A 9,305-nucleotide genomic window follows, 5' to 3' on the forward strand; every position below is an offset into this window, starting at 1 on the left:
AGTTCTCAAACCTGGCTGCACACTAAAACCACCAGGAAGCTCCTTAAATCTTCATGCTTTGACCATATTTCAGTCCCATAAAATCAGAATACATGTTGATGAGACCCAGTGTTAGTATTTCTAAGCTTTGCAGATGATTTCAGTAAAAACCAAGGTTTAGAAACAGAAACAATCATCTCACACATACCTACATAAACAAAGTTAATAGCTAATAAATTTGTATGGAAAATTCACAGAGCTGTCAAAAGGATGTAAATTTTAGTTAAACATATAAAGTGTTATTTATCAGTCTGGGATACTTGGGTCACCAATGTTAAACTACAGAAGTCTCCAGTGATGTTATAATATTCAATCAGGCAGTGATGATGATACACAAAGGATCCCAAGTTACTCCCCAGTTTGTTACAGACATAGCAAAAGAAGTGATATTCAGATGGTAAGCAGGGAGAAAAGTGAAAGTCATGAGAGCTACATAAATGATGTGATGAGAGAGGTGGGATTTTCAGGTCTTGATGTTTAGTTCTGTTGCATTTTTCCAGTTTCTCCTCAAATATATGACATGAGCACTGAGATCAGATTGTGTTTCTGAGAAGCTTCTTCATGGCCCTTTTGATGTCCCTGTTTCTTAGACTGTAGATGAAGTGGTTCTGCATGGAGGTAACCACAGTGTATACCACCATGGCCACTGAACCCTGTCTAGGAGAGGGTAAGAGAGCTGAACTGAGGTACAGCACAAGGGCTGTTCCACAGAGTAAACAAACAACTGACAGGTGAGAGACACAGCTGAACAAGGCTTTATACTTCCCACCCATCAACAGGATTCTCAGAATGGAGCAAATAATTTTATATTAAGAGAGAATCCTTAAGAGGGGAACACTATGGCACCAATAGAATAAATAAATGTTATTGTTGAGGAGCTGAAAATAGGCAAGTTTGAATAGCTGAGAAGGATCACAGAAGAAATGTGGTAATTTTACATCCATGAAGCAAGTAAGTTGTGACACCATCAAGTGCAGCTAGGAGTCCAAAAGGCTGATGAAAAATGACAAAACCAACAAGCCACAGGGACATGGCTTCATAGTAACAAGTGCAGAGGATAACAGATGGTCACAAATGGGTCATAAGCCATCACAGTCAAAGGGAGATCATTCATACATCCAAAAAGCAAAAAAAATTGACATCTGAGTCAGACATACCCCACAGGAAATGACTCTGCTGTGAGTCTGGATGTTCACAATTATCTTCAGGATGATTGTAGAAATGAAACCGATGTCAGCCAAGGACAGGTTGGAGAGGAAGAAGTACATGGGGGAGTGCTGGTAGGAGTCTGAGCTGATGGCCAGACTAATGAGCAGGTTCCCCAACATAGTGACCAGGTACACAGACAAGAAGAGCCCACAAAGCAAAGGCTGCAGTTCCAGATCATCTGACAGACCCATGATGACTTGTAAAGTAACTATATGTATTTCTATATGTAAACATTTGTAATGCTCTTGTTCAGATCGACCCAGCATTCTTATGCCTTTATTTTAAACTAATTCTATTTTAAATCAGTTCTCCTTAAATACAGTTCTTCTTACATCAACTCCCTGGAACCAACTCTGATTTTTATTTCTCTTGAAAGTACATATTGTGATTTAAATTTGGGATAAAATACAAAAGAGGAAAGTATAGAGATTAATGTAACAAACACCTTGGGAGTTTCCACATTAGTAAAAATGGTTGTTCTATGAAATTAAATAGAATTAAAACTACAGTTTTAGTCAGACCAGTGATTATTATTATGTTGATTATCATGTTTGCCTATAAAAATTGTAAAATATATGATAACCTAGCCACAGCTTACAAGCAATTAAATAATCTCTCCATGCATGGTTTTCAGTGATGGTAACACTGCCTTAGAATATGGCCAAGCACATAGAAAATGTTCAAATAACATTACCTATTATACTTATAATCAATGAGAACATAAGTATTAAATAAAATTTGCCTTCAAATTTATATTTTATAGAAATTTGTAATATTAACAATAAAATCTGTGTTTTCTAAATCCCAGCATGATCCCATTGCCCTGCACACCTGTCCCCCAAGAGCAAACACTGTCATTAATTTTGTGGGTGTATTTTCTGTCTGCATTTCTGTACTGTTAGTGTTTATTTTTGTGTTTCTAGAGCTTTTCAAAAATTTTCAGAAATAGTTCTTAACTGCACACATTGTCTCTAAAATGTGCTTGTTTACTACAATAATATGTTTAGGTCTTTCTTTGAAGTACACACATTTTGACATAACACTGTAACTGATAGATAGTATTACCTGAAAAATTTTATTTATTCATCAATTCTTTATTTGGGCATCTTATCAAAATTCTTTTGCCTCTCTTCTTATTATACAAGTAAAAATTTCTATATGATATGTCCATGGTGCTGGCTGTTTGTCTTTTAAAAATCATTGCAAATTCAATTTTACCTGTTACTTACTACCTTTGCTTTTCCAATAGAAAAATCAGTTGTTGTTAATTATGTATTACTTTTGGAAATATTTCTGAAATATTTAAGTATATTCATTCCATAAAATTTTTATTTTATATAGGGAATAATATTTCTGTATCTCAAATTTTCAAAATGGGATGTAAAGTACATTACTATTTCTGAAAAATGCTATAATCCTTATGTTAAGGCCATGATTCCAGAGGTGTGTGGAATCCCCCCCCCCTCTCTATACTGGCATTCCTTATCTGGGATAGAAGAGAACAACAGCCATCTCCAGAAACATGTGGCATCCAAGGGAGGTAGAACCTAATACCTATTGTTTATTAATAAATACTTGTTTGTTGTATTGTAACCAGATATTGATATATTGTAAGAGTGGGTTTACTGATAAAATGCAAGCCTAAAAAAGTTTTAATCACCTGTGATTTTATTATAAGGCAGAGAATCTGAAGGTTGTCTTGTCTGAGGCACTAGAGCATAGAATGACATTAAATCCAAAAATTTGTCTCAGCCCACACAAAAAATTTATCTTCTCCTCATTATACCTCTTCTTCCTTATATTTATAAAAATTACCATGATGGTTTTTGAATATGTGAATATTATAGATGCTACTGAATGGGAAATAATAGGTCCCTTTGAAAGTCTATGACATACACACAAACAAGTGCTGTTCTATCCTGTCTCTTGTCCAATAAAACATTCCTAAAATGGATGAAACCACAGAAAGAAAATTAGCAGTGTGTGAGTGCCACATAACTATGCTCTATTTCTGGGAACCAAGGAAGCTTTTATTCAGTATTTATCATACATTAGGGTTTTTATTTTTGTTATTGTTTGGACTCCTCTGTGCCAGAAATGATCTAAGTTCTGGGGATCCAGAATAAAAAGTGACTCTGTCATTTTCTTCCAAGTCATTAGTATCTATTTGTATAAAAACAAAAATAAAATTTTTATCAGATATTTGTTTATTATTTTTTAACCAGGAATTAAATCATTGGAATAGTGAATTTATTCACAAAAATGCAATCCTAGAGAAGTTTACTATCCATTGAAAATCAAGTCATCAGATCACAGGATATTTTGGTGGAATGTAATAAAGCTTAATGATATCAGTAATAATAATAAAAATAAAATCAACCTTTTTTGCTTATATGTATCATCACCTTTAATCACATAGCTAGTATTTGTTCTCTATTTAGTCTTTATTCAATGGAGTTGTATGAACTAAACATCAACTCAGATGACAATATTAAGGGTCAGAGACACTAAGAACTTGCTCTATAGAATTAGATAAGTAGAGCAGATAGAACTAAAAATTATATTTTGAATCTCTGAAGCACATGAAGATAAATTTTTCTCTATTAAAATTCAGGAAGTTTAAAGCAGAGATCCACAGGTCTTAACCAATGAAACACACATAATATATCTTTAAATAGTTACTAGTTTTTTTGAGTATAGATGGAAACTGATATATTGATATTATGTCTCCCTTTGTAATGAAAATGGACTGAATTAACAGATTAGAAGTGGAAGCAGACAGTTGAGGTGAAGTGCAGGTGTAGGGGCAAGAGAGAGATCTACCCTAAATGTCATAAGCTAACTTTTTCTGTGACACTTGTCTCTGATTTCAGCCATCCTTCTTATAGTTAAATCAGTATGGGCCACCTATGGCTCTCCTCTGTGGTCTACCAATAGCCTACAGAAAAAAAAAAAAAAAACCACAGTGAGCAGAGAATGTCTTTGTTGAATGACAGAGAAGTAAAATGGTTGTTCAGTTGACAAAGGGAGACTACTAGGCAGATTCTTTATGTCTGGAGTCAGACTGATTGAAACCTGACTTTATTTCATCTTATCCTATTGTTGTAAAGTAAAAAAGCTGAAAAATTAATATTGATATTCTAGAAGGATAGGTCAGGCTTTTCTGTCAGGCTTTCCTTTTCCATTTTTCCTTTGGGGAGGGGAGGGAGAAAAATGTAGAAGTTTCCGGCTTGCAAGAACAATGGGTTATTTAGTTTTAAATCTAAAATAAAGGTTAACCGAGAAACTTCTTCTCTTTCAATAGGAGACAGGATTTACATACCACCTTATATTGATTGTAGTTCCTCCCCCTTCCTGGAGTCCTGAGAGTAACATAACTCTAGGCAAAGAAACCCTAAAAGATTTGTACACATCTTTGATTGTGTTACCTTTAAATTCTTAATGTTTCTGTATATCCCCTAAACAAATGTTGTAAGCTTGTGTCATGATGTCATGCTCTCCCCCACCCATGTGTAATCAAGGGTATATAAACAGCCCTGAAATATTTGGGGGCACTGCATTATTTGGATCTGCTGCCCCGTGTCAGCTATATGTGGCCAGCATATTTAATAAATCTCATCCTTTAATAAAACTCTTCAAAATTTGCCCTGGCCGGTTGGCTCAGTGGTGGAGCGTCGGCCTGGCATGCAGAAGTCCTGGGTTCGATTCCAAGCCAAGGCACACAGGAGAAGCTCCCATCTGCTTCTCCACCCCTCCCCCTCTCCTTCCTCTCTGTCTCTCTTTTCCCCTCCCGCAGCGAGGCTCCATTGGAGCAAAGATAGCCCGGGTGCTGGGCCTTGGCCTCTGCCCAGGTGCTGGAGTGGCTCTGGTCGCAACAGAGCGACACCCCAGAGGGACAGAGCATCACCCCCTGGTGGGCAGAGCATCGCCCCCTGGTGGGCGTGCCGGGTGAATCCTGGTCGGGCGCATGCGGGAGTCTGTCTGACTGTCTCTCCCCATTTCCAGCTTCAGAAAAAAAAAAAAAACTCTTCAAAATTCATCTGGACTTGGTGTCTCCATGTAAACTCGATGATGTGAGGTACAGTGCCTTTCATAATCTGGGTATGGTACTTTACAACACTATAATCTGCTACAAGTTAAATTAAAAGTCTTAAATCTTTTTATCCTCTAATATGTGACAATGCAGATAAAAAGACAATCTACATAGCACTTGATTCAGACCTTTGCACTTGGGAATATTGAGTAAAGGTTTATGATGGCCTGACCTATGTTGGCACAGTGGATAAAGCATCAACCTGGAAGGCTGAGATCATCAGTTCAAAACCCTAGGCTTGCTTCATCAAGGCACATATGAGAGTTGATGCTTTCTGCTTCTTCCTTTTCCTCTCTCTCTATCCTGCTCTCTCTTGCTCTTCTCTCTAAAATGAGAAAAATATAAGGTTTATAAATTTTGTGAGAGTGAGAGAGGCAGGGAGGCAGAGAGACAGAATCCCGCATGCACCCCAATTGGGACCCAACTGCATACCCACGTGGGGGCAATGCTTTGCTCATATGGGATTACTGCTCTCTTGCTTGGCAACTGAGGTGAGTCCATGGTGTCATCCTCAGTGCCTGAGGCCAGACTGCTCAAACAATTCAAGGCATGGCTGCAGGAAGGAGAGAGAGAGAGGGAGAGAGAGGGGGGGGGAGAAACATATAGTCACTTTTCCTGTGTGTCTTGACTGGGAGTGGAACCTCTGACTTCCACACATCAGGCTGACACTCTACTGCTGAGCCAACCAGCCAGGGTCAAAGGTTCATGATTTCATGCATATGGTCATCTGGCATTAATTGGCCATTTATCTTCATAATTACCATTGTAATCAGTTTAGCATACATAGGAGGTAATTTAGAGAAACTTATTTTTCAGATCTGGTGAGAAAGATTCCTGCAGGACATAGACCCAGTGTGGGAAAACAGCAGAAATTGAATCAGAGCCTTTATACTCTCAACAGAACCAAGAACAAAAACTTCATAGGTCTCTGAGCTGAAACTATATATTGGTATATACCATCAGGCTACTAAATGTTTTGCTTGTTCTGATGATAAAATCAATTATCCCTCTATCCCTCTTGTATCCATTATTTCCAACAGCACTCATGGCACTCCACTGCCTCCATGCAGAAAAATGTCAGAGGGATGACAATCCATCACCCTCCTCATGCCTGGTGAGTGACAAAGGCTCAGACACTGTCCTCGGGACTGAAGGAAGACAAAGTCGGGCAGGGACACCTAGATGTACACATTGACTCTCTGAGAGAAGACACACAAACAGACCCAGCAGTATAGGACCAATAAAGCAAACAGTTGCAAAACACAGGCTGCTTTTTAGGAGTTCTTTGTGCTTGACAGAAAAATACACCAAGCTCATCACTAGCCAGATTGGTCCATGTAATCTCAGTCTCTGAAACTTGTTAATATTAATGAAATGAGGTCATTAGGAAAAGTAAATGTGCTTTGATGGGTTTGAGTTCCTCCACTTCTTAGGAAGACTCTCACCTGTATAACTTTGTTAGACTTTCAAGTTTTATACATTCTAATGAACAACTCAGACTTACTTTTTAAATTTATATAAGTCAAAATGTGAGTTTTTATCATCAAATTTATTCAAATGACCAAGTAACTTAGAGAGAAGTAAGTCTTCTATATCAAGAATCTAATAGCATTTCCATTTTTTCAGTTAATACTTGTGTCTCTCAGGACAGCTTCTAATTGTAGAAGAACATTTTGCATGAGACTTGCCTTCTTAACAAATTTTGAAGTGTTTATATATGATTGTTGACTCTAGGTTCTATATTAGACAGCAGGTCTCAAGGCTTTTTTTCCTTCCCTGCCTAAAACTGTATGCCCTATGATTAGTAATTCTCCATATTTCCCTTCCTCTACCTATGGCAGCCACCACCACTGCAGTGTGATTCTATGAAGTTGACTTTCTGAGATATAGCACAGAGGTGTAGTCATGCAGTATCTGTCCTTCTGTGATTGGCCCATTTCATTTAACATAATGTCCTTAAACTTCACCCATGTTGATAAAAAGGACACAATTTTTTTCTTCAGGATAAATAGTATTTTTATCTCCATTATTTTAATTCCAGTTTTCTTATTCATTTAACATCGATGGCCATTTAGTTTATTCCTATATGTCAATAATTTCAATAAAATAATTTTTAAAGACAATATTACTGTATTTATTCCTGTTCTTTAGAGAAACAGAATCAAAAGGGTATGTGTATATTTATATATAGAAATATCTTTTAGTAATTGGTTCACGTGATTGTGGAGATTTGTTAGGTCCAAATTTTGCTGGGGGAAAGTTGAAATTCAAGTCCAAAGGCCATCTGCTATTAGGCATTTGCTCCCCCTAGGAGGTCAGTCTTTGTTCTAGTAAGGCCTTGAACTGATTAAATGAAACCCACCCACATTACAGAGGGTAATAAGCTTTACTCAAAGTCCACTGATCCAAATGTTAAAATCAATTAAATAAAATCACTAACAGAAAAACATCCAGAATAATGTTTGACAAAATATCAGGGCACCATAGCCCAACCGAATTGAAACAAAATTTATCATTATAATTATTTTGGCAAATTCCCAGTGCCACTGTTCAATACCTTGGTTTTCAAAAGCAAAGACACAGCTTTATCATTGATCCAGAGTAAAGCAGACACAAAGAATCTAATTTTAGTTAATAAAAATGAACAAATCTAACACTAATTTAGAAATTTTTAAAGACAGGTATGTGTATTCACTGGCAGCTATGGCTTTATTCTTTGTAAAGGGTGTTCCCTTCTCTAGTATCAAAGTTTCTGACTGCTGCAGTTGTTAAAAAATATAGCTAAATGACCAAAGGCCAAGTAGATTAAACTGGATGTTAGGTGGGCTTTCAGAGAGCCCCAGTTCACTGCCTCAAAAACAGAAACATCTCTAAAGAAGGGTCCTTCCTGTGTCCTATAGAGTGGACACAGATCAGAGCCCAAAGTCAGATTTGTCAAGAGAAGACCCAGGGAAGAATGGTGTCAAAGTAAAGTCCTAAAAATACTGTTACTAGAAAAAGGAAAGAACTACCCTTGGCAAATAAAAGTGAGTTTGGAACTAGGTGTCTAGCACAGATGACTGGTTGTATGTTATAAAAATAAATATATATGTGGCTTGACCAGCTGGTGGCGCAGTGGGTAGAGTGACAGACTGAGATACGAAAGACTGAGATTTGAAACTCCAAGGTCACCAGCTTCAGCGCAGGTGCATCTGGTTTGAGCAAGGCTCACCAGCTTGAGCCCAACGTTGCTAGCTTAAGTAAGGGGTTACTCGGTCTGCTCTAGCCCCCTGGTCAAAGCACATATGTGAAAGCAATCAATAAACAACTAAGGTGCCGCAACAAAAAATTGATGCTTCTCTCATCTCTCTTTCTTCCTGTCTGTCTGTCCCTATCTATACCTCTCTGTCACAAAAAAATAATTAATTAAAAAAACAAAAAATATATATGTGAAGAAGTACCAGAATTATTGGGAAAAAACACACTGCCTATTGCTAGGGAGAATTATTCATAAGCCCCCACTCTGAGCTCATATGGTTACAAGAACCCCGGCATCTGTTTATGAGCAGTAAAAGATCCAACACACTAATTATCACTGAAAAAAAATGTAGTCAGATCAGTAATTCTCAACCTTAGTTTTACATGACAATCAACTTAGATTACTTTGCAATATCCATGCTAAAAGTATTCTCAGTCCAATTATAATCTGTGCTGAGACATAGTCATCAATATTTTTAAAGCTCTCCAGGTGACTCCAATATGGAACCAGAGCTGAGAACCAGTTTCATGCATCCTTATACAAAAAGAGATCTGAAAAACATGAAAGTTCTGGGAACAATAGCCATGAATTTTAGAAAGGATTGAGGATTATAATTATTTTTTAAAAAACAGACAAAGAAAACTAGTGCATTTTTCTAGGATGCCAGGAACAAATGATAAATAAAGAATGTTCTATAACTATAATATGATTTAATCATGCCATTTT

General features: G+C 37.1%; 1 pseudogene; it reads right to left on the bottom strand.

Moving 5' to 3' along the window:
* Positions 1–572: 572 nt before the first annotated feature.
* Positions 573–1,514, bottom strand: LOC136388284 (olfactory receptor 7E178-like; annotated as a pseudogene).
* Positions 1,515–9,305: the final 7,791 nt, after the last annotated feature.

This window comes from Saccopteryx leptura, chromosome 1 (assembly GCF_036850995.1).
Source record: "Saccopteryx leptura isolate mSacLep1 chromosome 1, mSacLep1_pri_phased_curated, whole genome shotgun sequence".
Taxonomy (NCBI): Eukaryota; Metazoa; Chordata; class Mammalia; order Chiroptera; family Emballonuridae; genus Saccopteryx; species Saccopteryx leptura.